Here is a 15,828-nt window from a genome sequence, read left to right as displayed (position 1 = left end):
TGCTTCTCTGCGTATGTGCAATTCCGTATAAATTGAAATAGGCCCTGAGTGTGCAAAATACTTTACACTGAAATCATATCCTGTTACACATCAGAAAATCCACCTAAGGAGAACTGATTGGCATGTGGTGATGTCTGGGTGTGTGTCTGAGAGGAATGTACGTAGGACTGAATGGCATTTGTGGAGCTTTTCAGTACTTGTGAGATCTGAGGGGGTATTTTATGGCATTATGGAGCTAGTGAAGGACAATTTGGGATGGACGATATGGGCTTGCTTATTTCTGAAATCAAGACTGTACATGCTGCGCTTTTAGCCGGATGCTGGTCATAGAGTTAGTGTATGCAGATAGTTCATTCTAAAACCTGAGTCATGATAAATTGTATACACCTATCAGGCATAAGATTGAACCACCTGCCTAATATTGTGTAGGTCCCTCTCATGCCACCATAGCAGCTCTGACTAAATGAGGCATGGACTCTGCAAGTCCCCCAATAGGATCCTATATAATTATATAGCATGCTAATCTTGCACCTGTTACCGTGAATGAAATCGGGTGGACGGGAATTATATGTCATGATGGCCATCTATTAAATGAACCTGTGGCTTGGAACGCCACAACAATTGTTGCAGGACACGAGTGACTTATGTTACAAAGTTCCATCTAAAACTATTTCTGGGCAATAAGCCAAGGATTCTACAAGAACACAAAAGTGACATTTTGTTACAGATTTATGATTATACGATACACAGTTGTATCCAATGTTCTTTCCAGGCAACATGCCAAGATCTCTATAAAGGGCCCTACACATTGGCCGATCCGCCGCCGAGCTGCCCGACGGTGGATCCGGCGGATCCGGGCGATCCGGGGGGGGGGGGGGTGACGAGGGGAGTGAAGTTTCTTCACTCCCCCCGTCACCCAGCTCCATTGAAGTGCAGGCAAATATGGACAAGATCGTCCATATTGGCCTGCATGTACAGCCGACAGGGCACCAGCAATGAACGAGCGCAGGGCCGCGCAACGTTCGTCGCTGGTGCCTCCACACTCAAAGATATGAACGGTATCTCGTTCATTAATGAACGAGATTGTTCATATCTTTGATTATAATCGCCCAGTGTGTAGGGCCTATAAGAGTACATCAATAACATTGTGTCATGTAATTATCTACAATCTTTATTAAAAGTGTATATATAATAATAGGGATTTATACAGACATAAATTACAGAGAACAGACACTAAAGAGACGCTCAGTAGTTTTAAATATTTGCTATTCTTTTTTTGTAATTCACAGTGTTGTCACGTCATCACATTAACTGTATACTTGTTTTTTTTAATAAATATTTCGCAGACGTCAACCCATAGGACATGAAATAGAATGTCACTATTCTTTTAAGATATGAATTAAAAAGTTATATTTTTATTAAAAATGTACACATTTGTGCACCAAAAACAAATCCTTTTCTTTCTCTTCCTTTTTTTTTTGCTACAAGTACCCTTTCTGGTCTTGGTAAACCGAAAGGGCTGTGATGTAACGGAAGGGTTTCTTCGGAGCAGGTGTAGCTGAGGGAAGAATGGGTGACTTACCAGCCGTAGCCGTGGAGATCCACGCATCTAACGCTTCCCCAAAGAGAGCCTGACCTGTGTAGGGTAGGGTCTCCATACTTCTCCTGGATTCCGCGTCGGCAGACCACTGGCGCAACCACAGTCCTCGACGAGCTGATACTGACATGGAAGAAATTCCCGCAGCCATGGAACCCAGGTCTTTCATGGATTCTACCATAAAACCTGCCGAATCCTGAATGTTACGTAAAAACAATTCAACATCACATTTCTCCATAGTATCCAAGTCTTCAAGTAACATGCCTAACCACTTTACTATAGCTTTGGCAATCCAAGCACTGGCAATAGTGGGATGTAGTATTGCCCCAGAAGCCGTGTACATGGATTTGAGCGTATTATCAATTTTACGATCAGCCGGCTTTTTCAAGGCGGTAGATCCTGGAACAGGTAAAGCCACCTTTTTTGAGAGTCTGGATACTGACGCGTCAACTATAGGCGGGTTTTCCAATTTTTTCCTATCCTCTACCGGGAAAGGAAACACTACCAGAACCCTTTTAGGTATCTGGAATTTTTTATCCAAGTTTTCCCAGGCTTTCTCAAATACAGCATTTAATTCCTTTGACGCAGGGAAGGTTAGCGAGGCTTTCTTAATTTCAGTGAAGTAAGCCTCAACCTGCTCAGGTGTTGTATCAGTAATATTCAACACATCCCTAATGGCCTCTATCATCAACTGCACCTCTTTTACAAGAGAGGCTGCCCCCCGCAACATGTCACCATCTGCAGTATCAGAATCGGTATCATCCTGCATGATCTGTGCAAGAGCACGTTTATGTGAATATACAGCGGGGAGCCCTGAGGTAGCAGAACTGGGCCAGACTGCCATAGAGTTCTGTAAAGCCTGAGTTGCAGATTCATTTTGTGCAACCCTATTTTAAATCTGAGAAATCATAGATTTGATAGAGAATAACCACTCAGGCTCCCATGCTGGAATCTGTGCTAAACCAGTGCAATCCTGATTACATGGAATGGGATCATCCTGAGAGGACATATCCTCTGCAGCATATGACACAGAGTTCCTGGATATTGCTTAATGGAGACCACAGACACCCCACACACACAGGGGAGGGCAGAGAGTTTCACCCCCAAGAATGGCAAGAGAGACAGAGATTGGAGCCAACCCACACACAGTGCTTTTAATATAAAAGGAGTACTAAGGGAGAGGAAGCTCCTGATTAGACAGGATAATCCTTCGCCCAAATGCAGCATCCTGAGAAGCAAATGTGTCAAAGGTATAATGACTAATGAATGTTAATGGATAACCATGCGGCTTACAGATTTGTTCAGCTGAGGCAGCACGGTGGGCTACCCATAACGGAACTACCGTACAAGTAGAGTGGACAGACATTATCCGGAAGGGGGAGATCAGCTTGGGAGTATGCTTCTAATATAGTCATCTGAATCCATCTCGCCAGTGTCTGTTTATTAGCACTAATTACTAGTGTCAGGCGCTACTAATAATAGTTAAATTACAACGATTGCGGATGGGTGTCTGTATCTATACTCACGCCCAATCCACACAGATATCTGAACTTAATCTCGTAATTTATATAATCTAGATAGCCACAAACAGGGTATATTGGCCTGTGGATGTGACCAACACAATCTCACCTGATTAAAACCAGGTGTACCAAAAACAAACTGAATAACCCCTTGCGCTATTTAATTTAGAGGCAACATGACATGAATCCACACAAGAAGATAATTATAAGATATTTTTAATGTCTATAAAATCAATCATGTATAGGTTAACTAGACCTAATCATAAAACATGAATTAATTAGTATGCGCATACACATAAAAAAGCTAAATGCTAAACCTACTAATTGAGCATAAGAGGTGGATCATATAACTACCTGTGACCACATGTGGTTGATTCAATAATCATAGGTTGACAGTGTCCTTATTTTTGTTCTTAGAATAAGACAGTCCCATTAGATGTGCTCATAAAAATGTATTTAGGTATATACCAAAAAAAGGGGTTAATTGAACCGATTAATATAAACATGAGTGGTTCTTTCACATGTGGAAAAGTTATCCAGATAACATGGAGGAAATTTATATATCACCCGGGGCTTGGTGCACAGCAAGCACTTGTAGAAGAAAGCTCCCGTCTGCCACAGTCCGTAAGTGGCGTACTACGTCTCCCACTGTATCTGGCTCTCGTGCACACACCTTGGATTGCTTGGAGAGAGAGAGGTTGGTCCGGCTCCCGGAGCTCTGCGTGCTGCAGGTGATGATAGATTGGTTTTGCTCCCGTCTTCAAGCCGCCGCATATAGCGTCCTCCCGTCTCCCATTTGTCAATCTCGAGCAGCGTTGCACATCAATGTGGAACTGAATGTAATGTCCACTGGGTCACACAGGGCACCTTCTCTGACGCGTTTCGCTTATAATTGAAGCTTCCTCATAGACTCTATGAGGAAGCTTCAATTAGAAGCGAAACGCGTCAGAGAAGGTGCCCTGTGTGACCCAGTGGACATTACATTCAGTTCCACATTGATGTGCAACGCTGCTCGAGATTGACAAATGGGAGACGGGAGGACGCTATATGCGGCGGCTTGAAGACGGGAGCAAAACCAATCTATCATCACCTGCAGCACGCAGAGCTCCGGGAGCCGGACCAACCTCTCTCTCTCCAAGCAATCCAAGGTGTGTGCACGAGAGCCAGATACAGTGGGAGACGTAGTACGCCACTTACGGACTGTGGCAGACGGGAGCTTTCTTCTACAGGTGCTTGCTGTGCACCAAGCCCCGGGTGATATATAAATTTCCTCCATGTTATCTGGATAACTTTTCCACATGTGAAAGAACCACTCATATTTATATTAATCGGTTCAATTAACCCCTTTTTTTGGTATATACCTAAATACATTTTTATGAGCACATCTAATGGGACTGTCTTATTCTAAGAACAAAAATAAGGACACTGTCAACCTATGATTATTGAATCAACCACATGTGGTCACAGGTAGTTATATGATCCACCTCTTATGCTCAATTAGTAGGTTTAGCATTTAGCTTTTTTATGTGTATGCGCATACTAATTAATTCATGTTTTATGATTATGTCTAGTTAACCTATACATGATTGATTTTATAGACATTAAAAATATCTTATAATTATCTTCTTGTGTGGATTCATGTCATGTTGCCTCTAAATTAAATAGCGCAAGGGGTTATTCAGTTTGTTTCTGTTTATTAGCAGGCCATTTTCTCTTATGAAATCCGGAGAGAGCGAAGAGAGTGTGTTTCCTTCCTTCTGATGGCACTGGTACGATTCACACAGATCCTTAGAGCACAAACTACGTCCAATGATGCACCTCCTGCAGAGAAGTTTAGTCCCTGAAAAGCCAGAACTACTATTTCTTCATTAAGATGGAACATAAAGACCACCTTAGGAAAATTTCCAGATTTAGTTAGAAGAACTGCTCTATCTGGATGAAATACCAGAAAAGGGGGGTGACATGACAGCATCCCTAAATCTGAGACTCTTCTAGCTGAAGCAGTAGCCAGAAGAAACAACACTTAAGCTGTCAACCATTTGAGAGCCACACGATTCAGTGGTTCAAAAGGAGCAACTTGAAGCAGCCTGAGAACTAATTCTAGATCCCAAGGGGCTGTAGGGGAAAAGAAGGTTGAATGTGAAGCATTCCCTGGAAAAAAGTGTAAACATCCTGTAGGTCAGCAATTTTCTTTTGGAACCATACAGATAGTGCTGACACTTGAACCTTCAAGGAAGCTATGCGGAGATCCCTGTCCATTCCTGCTTGAAGGAAAATATACGTTATGGTAAGAACTTATCGTTGATAATGGTATTTCTCCTATGTCCACAGGTTTTCGCAGGATAACAATGGGATATTATGGAGCGACAGCGGATTGGCACCAAATGATCACAAGCTTTCAGGCCTCCCAGGATGCAACGGGCTCGTCCATATATCCCCACCCACTAGCTCAGTCAAATCAGTTGTATTCCAAAGCATTCAGGCAGGAGCATTATGTAGAACCACAGGCAAGAAGAACACACATGCACACCCTTCCATGCAATAGGGAAGAGGTTAGGTTAGTGAGTATAAAGATTCTCAAATCAGGTGCGTCAGGGTGGGATCCCTGTGGAAACCTATGGACATAGGAGAAATACCGTTATCAACGGTAAGTTCTTACCATAACGTGTATATTTTTTCCGGCTGGGTCCACAGGTTATCCACAGGATAACAATAGGATTTCCCAAAGCAATTTTTAGTAGTGGGGATGCTCCTGATTAAACAGGAGAACCTTACACCTGAAATCAGCGTCATGAGAGGCAAAAGTATCCAAGGCATAATGTCTAATAAATGTGTTAATGGAAGACCATGTGGCTACCTTACATATCTGTTCTGCTGAAGCACCATGTTGTGCTGCCCATGAAGGACCTACCTTACGTGTAGAGTGAGCAGAGACATTAGCCGGAACAGGGAGATCAGCTCGAGAATATGCTTCTGAAATCGTCATTCGAAGCCATCTTGCTAGTGTCTGTTTAGTAGCAGGCCATCCCCTCTTGTGAAACCGTAGAGGATGAAGAGAGAATCTGTCTTTCTGATGGCACTGATATGATCTACGTAGATTCTTAATGCACGGACTACGTCCAGCGACGCTTCTCCCGCAGAAAGTCCCAATACCTGAAAAGCCCGGACTACAATTTCTTCGTTAAGGTGGAATTTAGATACCACCTTAGGAAGATACCCAGACCTAGTTCTGAGAACTTTATCTGGATAAAAAAAAATCAGAAAAGGAGACTTACATGACAGTGCTCCTAAATCTGACACTCTTCTAGTTGATGTCATAGTCAGTAGAAAGAGTACTTTAGCTGTCAACCATTTAAGATCCACTTTATTAAGTAGTTCAAATGGAGCACCCTGAAGGGCTTTGAGGACCAGACTTAAATCCCAAGGTACTGCAGGAGGAACAAAGGGCAGTTGAATGCGCAGCATTCCCTGGAATAAAGTATGCACATCCTGTAAAGAGGCAATTTTCTTTTGGAACCATACAGCAATGCTGATACTTGAACTCTCAAGGAAGCCACTTTCAAACCCTTATCCATTCCTGCCTGAAGGAAATCGAAGATTCTGGATACTCTGAAAGATTTTGGATCCATACTTTTTTCACTGCACCAATGAATATAAGCTTGCCATATTCGGTGATAAATGTGAGCTGAGGAAGGTTTCCTTGCTCTGAGCATAGTTTGAATTAACTGTTGTGAGAATCCTCTTGACTTCAGGATAGAGGTTTCAACAGCCACACCATCAAAGACAGCCGATCCAAATGCCTGTGATAACAAGGACCCTGCGTCAGTAGATCTGGACATTGAGGGAGCAGAATTGGAACATCCAACGACATCCTCTGCAGATCTATGTACCAATGCCTTCTGGGCCAAGCCAGAGCTATCAGAATCACGGCACCCTTTGCTTGCTTTATTTTCCTCACCACCCTGGGTAGCAGGGAGATTGGAGGAAACATATGCCAGATGAAAGTCCCATTTCACTGACAGTGCGTCCACAAGGATCGCTCCGGGGTCCTTTGTTCTTGACCCGTATGCCTGATCTTTGTTGTTCAGACGGGATGCCATGAGGTCTATCTCTGGCAACCCCCACTTGTCTACTAGAGTCTGAAAGACCTCCGGGTGTAGAGCCCATTCGCTTGCTTGAATGGTGTGTCGACTGAGAAAGTCCGCTTCCCAGTTTAGGACTGCTGGAACGAACACTGCGAACAATGCTGGAAGATGGAGTTCTGCCCACCTTAGTATGTGACTTACCTCCTTCATTGCTTTTTGGCTGCGAGTTCCTCCCTGATGGTTGAGGTACGCTACTGCTGTTGCATTGTCTGAATGGCTCTGGACTGGTTTTCCTTGCAGAATGTCCTTTGCCTGAATCAGTGCCATATATATGGCCCGGAGTTCCAACATGTTTATTGGCAGGCAACTTTCTTCTGTGGTCCATTGTCCTTGGAACCATAATCTTCCGGACACTGCTCCCCAGCCCTGTAGACTGGCATCCGTTGTTAGGATCTCCCAATCTGATATCCAAAAGGGTCTTCCCTTGTCTAGATGGGATGTCTGTAGCCACCAGGCTAATGACTTTTTAACCTTCACTGAAAGCACTATCATTTGTTTCTTTATTGTCTGATGTATTCCATTCCATCTGGTCAGAATCAGCTTCTGCAGAGGTCTTGAGTGGAATTGTGCATATTCCACCATGTCGAATGTTGACTCCATCAACCCCATCACTCGCATTGCTGCGTGAATTGCTATTGTTTGACTGTGTATTATTTCCTGAGTCATTAACTGCACCTTGGATATCTTTTCCTGAGGTGTAAATATTTTCTGCAGACTTGAATCCAATAGAGCCCACAAGTGAATCATCAGTTGTGACAGAATCAGAGACGACTTTGCCCAATTTATGAACCATCCGTGTTTCTGTAGACTATTGTCTGTTGGAGATGGCTCAAAAGCAATTCCTGGGATTGTGCCAGGATTAAAAGATCATCGAGGTATGGAAAAATCCTTATCCCCTGCTTGCGGAGATAAGCTACTATAACCATGATCTTGGTAAATACTCTGGGGGCTGTGGCTAGCCCAAAGGGTAAGGCCTGGAAATGAAAATGTTGCTGGAGGATGGCGAACCTGAGGTAACACTGATGGGGCAATGCTATAGGCACATGCAGGTAAGCATCCTGTATATCCAGAGATACCATGTAATCCCCTGGTTCCATGGCCAAAACTATGGAGCGTAACGTCTCCATGTGGAACCTTGGGACCCAAATGTATTTGTTTTAACATTTTGAGAAGGTACTGGAATAATTACCCCGGACTGAAGCAATTTCTGAACTGCTTCTGGCAGGGCTCTGGCCTTCGCCTCTATATGAGATGGGCTGGTGCACAAAAACCTTTAAAGAGGCTGCTTATTGAAAGGGAAAACATAACCCAGAGATACCACTTCTTTCTCCCAAGCATCTGTCGTGGACTGATACCATATGTGTGCAATCTGAAGTCGGCCCCCGACCTTGGGGTCCCCCAGGTGGAGGCCCGCACTATCAGGCTGATAGTTTCTGTTCTGGTTTAGAAGTTGGCCCTCTGGTGGCCCATTGCTTCTTTGTTTTACCAGACTTATTGTACTGGGGCTGCTTAGAATCATTTTTGCCTTTTTGTTTTACTTTATCAACGAAATGGTTGAAACCCCGAACCCTTAGGCTTAGGGTTATAACTGGCAGGAAACCTGACCTTCTTGGATATGGCTTCTGACTTCAGAATATCTGTCAATTCCTTACCAAAGAGAATGTTCCCAACAAAAGGCAAAGCTTTCAGAACCTTCTTGGATTGTGAATCAGCTTTCTATGTACGCAGCCAAATTGCTCTGCAAGCAGCTACCGTTAATGCTGATGCTTTGGAAGCAATCGTACCCATATCCATTGCGGCTTCTTCTAAATATAGCACAGGCTGTTTCATATGAGCTATATGGGATTCCTGCTCCCTAGTAGGTGCTGAAAACCCTTTTTCCAGTTCATCTGCCCATTCAGCGACTGCCTTTGCGATCCAGGCCGAGGCCATAGCTGACCTTATGACTGCCCCTGACAGAGAAAAAATGTTTTTCAAAAACCCATCACTCTTCTGTCTGTGACATCATTTAATGATGTTGATGGTAAAGGCAAAATAGATTTTCGCACTAATTGAATGACGTGCGTATCTACCTTAGGAGGCACTTCTCTTTTTAAACAGTCCCCAGTTGGAAAAGGGTAATAGGAATCCCATTTTTTTGGAATTCTATATTTTTTGTTGGGTGTAGCCCAAACTTCCTCCATAAATTCCGTCAGTTCTTCTGACCCTGGAAACTCAATCCTGACTGTTTTGAGACGTTTAAACACAGGTGCTTTAGTTTTTATTATTGGCTCTGCTAAATCCTCTAAAGACAGAATAGCCTTTATTGCTCCAATTAACTTAGCTATATCCTCCGAGCTGAAATCTTTTACTTGTTCTTCATATGGTGAAGTAGAGTAAATGGAGTTATCCTCATCTGATGTATCATACTGTGTAGACTGTAAATTTGATTATATATTTACCCTTGGCTTATCAGCTTGTTGATTTGTAGAAGCCGTAGGGGCTATACCATAACACGGGAGCTGCATGTATGTAATAGTGTACCCTATTCCTGAGGTTGAAGCTATAGGGACTAACCTGTCAGCTATACTGGATAAGGTTTGTGCAAACATAGCCCAAGGTGGATCTATTTGTCGTCGAACAGGGATCTGCCATGCCATCTGCTGAAACGCAAAACAATTTGCACATAACCCATCATGTGCTAGATGCTGAGCTGATAACCCCACCTTACAAAATAAACATGTTATAAGTGTTGGTGTTACTGTTATTGTAACCTCGTCACTTTTGCCGCTCTTAGACATGATAAATAATCAGCTTTTCACAGTATACTACACAATCTGTGATTGTAATCACTTTACTGTATTAAAGTGATATCAATCTGATCCCAACCCAAGCACCAGCACTGAGGCTCAGAAGAAACACTGACAAACATATAAAGTCAGCAATCACACTAGCAGTCAGTCACATATTATATATTAGTCATATGAGCATATTATCAACTACGAACACATTTCAAGTATGTAGGAGTACATATTACTGCATTCTGTTCTATACAGTTATTTAACGTATTCAGACGCATTGCGAATAAAACCACAGTAATGTACACAGACTCGTATGCAATAGGCACTAAAGTTAACTATTCATACTAACAAAAGTAGATAGAAATTGAGTGCTGTATAACCCTTACTCTGTAGAGTGGGATACAGGAAGACTCACCCCACTTCCAGGATCGATCAATACGTTCGCTGAGTGGATCCAGACGCTACTTGTGTACACTGCCGCTCCGGTAACTTTTTAGTGGACACAGACGCTCAGTGAAACGCCAGTGCATGCAGACGCACCCGTCTGCGACCCGCTCTCCTAGCGGTAACTTAGTGTATACAGACGCAGCGGCCTATGCTGCGACCGAGTCCCCTCATGGTAGCATCTGAGACGGAAATAAGGCAATCAGTTCATGGCGGGAGACGCACGGAAACTGGTCATGAACTGGGGGGAGAGGCGACCAAGAGAGCGTCTGACTCCCCACCGCTGACGTCAACCCTAGCGATCACAGCCTCAAACTAATCCTGGTGCCTTATGATCCCTAAGGCCTAGCGCTGAAGCACCCATGGTGGCGGCGCGCCAGTTACTGTTTGGTAGTCTCCCCCCAAACAGAGTGGCTGTGTCCATATTCCCCTTCTAAATGGAACCGATGCCTTACCTTCTCCCCGTGCTCCGGCCACAGCCTGGTAACGTCTGCTGGACCTGCTAGTATATCCGACACAGACACCGGTCGAGACAGCACTTGTAGTGTGGGTAAGCGTTGTTGCGACCCGGCGGAGAGTTGTTGGAGTGACTCTTTCCAATATGTGTGTAAGACGCTGTTAGGTAAGATCATTCAAAAACAATGTAGTAAGACTATAAAAATAAAATAAAAAAGCTTAGGGCTGCCAAACACAGCAGCCCTGTGACCATGGTCCGACTTCCTGCCGCACAAAACAAAAAACTGATTTGACTGAGCTAGTGGATAGGGATATATGGACGAGCCCGTTGCATCCTGGGAGGCCTGAAAGCTTGTGATCGTTTGGTGCCAATCCGCTGTCGCTCCATCATATCCCATTGTTATCCTGAGGATAACCTGTGGACCCAGCTGGAGAAGCTAGAATTCTAGAAACTCTGTAAGACTTTGGGTCAAAACTTTGGCAGCACACCACTGAAAATAAGCATGCCATATTCGGTAATAGATGAAAGCCGAGAATGGCTATCTTGCTTTAAGCATCGTCTGAATTACCTCTTGTGAAAAACCTTTTGCTTTTAAGACAGATGTTTCAAAAGCCATGCCATCAAAGATAGTCGATCCAGATGTTTGTAGAGACAGGGACCCTGAATCACATATCTGGATGTTGAGGTAGTAGGAACGGAGCGTCCACAGACAGCCTTTGCAGATCTGTGTACCAGTTTCTTCTGGGCCACCCTGGAGCCATTAGTATCACGGCGCCCCCTTCCTGTTTGAATTTTCAAATCACTCAGGGTACCAGAGAGATTGGTGGAAACACGTTAGCCAGATGAACTTTCCATCTCACTGACAGAGCATCCATGAAGATTGTTTCTGGATCCTTTGTTCTTGACCCGTATGCGGAAACTTTGTTGTTCCGACGGGATACCATGAGATCCAACTCCGGCAGTCTCCACTTATTTACCAGTATCTGGAAGACTTCTGCATGTAAGGCCCATTCGCTTGTGTGAATGTCGTACCTGCAGAGAAGGTCCTTTAACCAATTTAGGATTACTGGTATGAAAACCGATGACACGGCTGGATGATGAAGTTCTGCCCACCGTAATGTGCGGCTTACCTCCTTCTTTGCCATTCGACTTTGAGTGCCTCCTTGGTGATTGAGGTACGCTACTGCCGTGAAGTATTTCTTTTGCCTGGGTGAGTGCCATGTATATGGCCAGAAGCTCCAGAATATTGATTGGAAGATGACTTTCTTCCTTGATCCAGCATCCCTGGAAGTGCTGTTCTGTCATGGCTCCCCAGCCCTGAAGACTGGTCTCTGTTGTCAGTACCTCCAGATCTGAAATCCAAAAAGGTCACCCTTTGTCCAGATGGGCTGTCTGTAGCCACCAGTCTAATGACCGACGCACTTCTTGGGGAAGAATTATTTTCTGGGGTTTTATTCGTCTGAAGCTGTCCGTTCAATTTGGAGAGAATCAGATGTTGAAGGGGTCTTGAATGAAATTTATCATACACTACCATGTCGAATGTCGAGACCATTGATCCCAAAACTCACATTGCTACCTAGATGGATACTCTCCAACTGCATAGCAATTCCTGAACCCTCATGCAATGTGGTTACTTTGTTCACAGGTAGAAATATTCACTGAAAACTGGTGTCCAATACAGCCCCCAGATGCGTCATACTTTGTGATGGAACTAGAGAAGACTTTGCTCAATTTATAAGCCAGCCATGATTCTGTAGGCAGGCTATAGTCTCCTGAGACTGAGCCAGGATAAGCAAGTCCTCTATATATGGGAAAATCCTTATTCCCAAACGACGAAGATGAGCTGCCATCACCACCATGATCTTGGTAAATACCCTTGGAGTTGTGGCCAGTCCAAAAGCTAGAACCTGAAAATGGAAACACTGTTGAATGATAGCAAACCTGAGATACCATTGATGAGACAAGGCCATAGGTACATGGAAGTAAGCATCCTGAATATCCAGGGATACCATAAAAACCACGGATCCATAGCCAGGATAATGGACTGCAAGGTTTCCATACGGAATTGAGGCACCCAGATATACTTGTTCAGAGTCTTGAGATTGAGAATGGGTCGGTAAGCACCATTTGGTTTCTGAACAAGAAACAGGTCTGAATAGGAACCTCGTCCCCTCTGTGCTGTTTAAACTGGCACTATTACTCCTGACTGCAGTAGTTTCTGAACTGCGTCCTCTAAAGCCATGGCCTTTGATTCTACAGGAGACGGGCTGCAACAAAAGATTCTTTGAGGAAGGTTTTTCCTGAAGGACAAAGCGTAACCGTGAAACACCGCTTCCTGCGCCCAGTATCTGTGGTTAACTGTAGCCAAACCTGTGCAAAATTAAGTTGACCTCCCACCCTGGGTTTCCTCAGTTAGAGGCCCGCACCATCAGGCCGTTGTCTTGTCTTCTGGTTTATAAGCTGGGCATCTGGTTGACCAATTCTTCTTCCTCTTAGTTCTACCAGATTTATCTGACTGAGACTACTTACTGTAATTTTTCCTTTTGCTTTATTTTGAGCCTGAAAGGACCGGAAAGCAGGAAAAGTGGGTTTAGCCTTATATGAAGAGGGAAACCTCACCTTTTTAGAGTCTGCTTCAGACACAATAATGTTATTTAATTCTGTGACAAACAGAATATCTCCAGTAAAAGGCAAGGATTCCAGGACCTTCTTGGATTCTGAATCAGCCTTCCATGCACGTAACCAAATAGCTGTGCGAGCTGCTATTGATGAAGCTACAGCCTGTGAAGCAACTATACCCATATCCAGGGCAGCTACTTCCAAAAAAAACAGCTGCCTGCTTTATATATTCAATATGGGATAACTGTTCTCTTGTAACTGTTGAAAGATCATCTTCCAAAGCTTCTGCCCAGCCTGTCACTGCTTTCGCTACCCAGGCTGAGGCCATAGCTGGGCTAGTTACTGCATCTGCTAAAGAGAAAACAGTCTTAAGAAACCCATCAATCTTTCTGTCAGTTACATCATTTAATGATGTTGAAGGCACAGGTAATATAGTTTTATGCACGAGTCGAACTACGTGTGCATCTACCTTGGGAGGAAGCTCCTTTTTAAACAGTCCACAGTTGGAAAAGGATAAAAAGAACCCCATTTTTTGGGAATCTTAAACTTCTTACTGGGTGTAACCCATGCCTCTTGCATAATTTCCTTCAGCTGATCTGATTTAGGAAATTCAGTTTTTTATAGTTTTTAAACACAGGCACCTTAGACTTTAGCACAGGCTCTGCTGCCTCCTCAATTGACAATAGATTTGCCTGCCTGAATTAAATCCGGTATATCCACTGCAGAAGAGTGCTCTTCTCTAGATGCAGATTCAGAATGGGAAGATTCAGCTTCATCACCTGAAGTATCCTCTGATTCTGAAAATTGTGTAGACAGTGAAGATGTAGCTCCCTGTCGAACTTACCTCTATTCCCTGGGCCTATCAGATTTTTGTTTTTGCTAAAAGGCAGCCGAAGACTGAACTAAATCTAACACTGGATGTGGCATGACCCAATTGTTGTATGTAAGGGTTAAGTGGGAACCTCATACCTGGTACCGTAGCAGGCACCATACGGTCTGCTAATTTAGACAGTCTGTGCAAAAGCTGTCCAAGGAGGCTCCTGTGATTTTACAGGTACTTGATTTGGAGCGGGTTTATTCAGAAGGTCTTGCACCAGCATTGAGGATCTGAATAACAGAGAGAAATAGCTAACAGAAACAGAATAGAATTTAAAGTCAGCAGTCACACTAACAATCAGTCACATAAAAGAATGCGTTAATACATATACACATACATATATATCATATGCAATAAGAGCAGATTTTTCAACTACGTAATACATATAAGTACGTAGGAAAAAACATTGCTGCATTATCTTATACAGCAGAAAATGTTCAAATGCTTATTTGCATCAGGCACCTAATCCTTACTCAAAACCCCAAGGGTAGGTAGGAACTCAGTGCTGTATCACCTGCCTCAGGAGAGTGGGATACAGCGAGACTTAAACCCCGCTTCCATATGCGACCATGCCACAAATGGCTGCATGAATTCAGACACGCCAGTGTACCCAGCTGTAAATATGACTCTGAGCGGTATAATATGTTAAACATCTCAGACGGAAGCAGTTCATGGTGGGAGACTCGGCGGAAGATAGTCATGAACTGAGGGGAGGGATGACCAGGGGAGCGTCTTACTCCCCACGGCTGACATCAACCTCAGGGATCACAGCCTCTTCTATTCCTTAGAACCTCTGATCCCTGAGGCCTAGCGCTGGTGCACCCGAGGTGGCAGCCACGTCAGCGACTCCGGTAGTCTCCCCCCGGTACAGTAAGGCTGCGGTATATGCATCTTTAACCACTAACTGGAAAAAGACGCCTTAACTTCTCCACGTTCTATGGCCACAGCCTTGGATCATCAGTATGGACTTGCTAGCATATCCAGTCTGGCGCCCACTGAAACAGCAGTGTACTCGGAGGGAAGTTATCGCGACCCGGCGGGGAGTTGTTGGAGTGTCTGTTCTATTATGCGTTTAAGACGCACAGAAAGCTCACTCAGGAAAATAAAAATACTATAAATTAACCAAGCTTGTGGCCGCCAAAGTTGCTTCCCAACCATTCTAGTGGTCCGGCTCCTGTAGCACCAAACAAAAATCTGAATTGCCTGAGGCGGGGACATAGGGGGCTGGCCCACTGCATCCTGGGAGTCTGAAAAGCTTAACTGTTTGGTGCCTGTTCCGCTGTCGCTTCCTTATATCCCAAGGTAGATCACTGTGGACCCTGATAAAAGAAAGGTGTCAATTGGCACCTCTGCGGGGGTGGCTTTTTTTCAGATATACAAGCTTGTCTA

At 44.1% G+C, this 15,828-nt stretch overlaps 1 pseudogene; it reads left to right on the top strand.

The window, feature by feature from the left end:
• LOC135057109 (zinc finger protein 135-like) overlaps positions 1–15,828 on the top strand; it is a 111,208-nt pseudogene that overhangs the window by 60,196 nt on the left and 35,184 nt on the right.

Source organism: Pseudophryne corroboree, chromosome 3 (assembly GCF_028390025.1).
Source record: "Pseudophryne corroboree isolate aPseCor3 chromosome 3, aPseCor3.hap2, whole genome shotgun sequence".
Lineage (NCBI taxonomy): Eukaryota > Metazoa > Chordata > Amphibia > Anura > Myobatrachidae > Pseudophryne > Pseudophryne corroboree.
The sequence above is the reverse complement of the archived record's forward strand: the minus strand, read 5'-3'. Positions and strand labels throughout refer to the sequence as shown.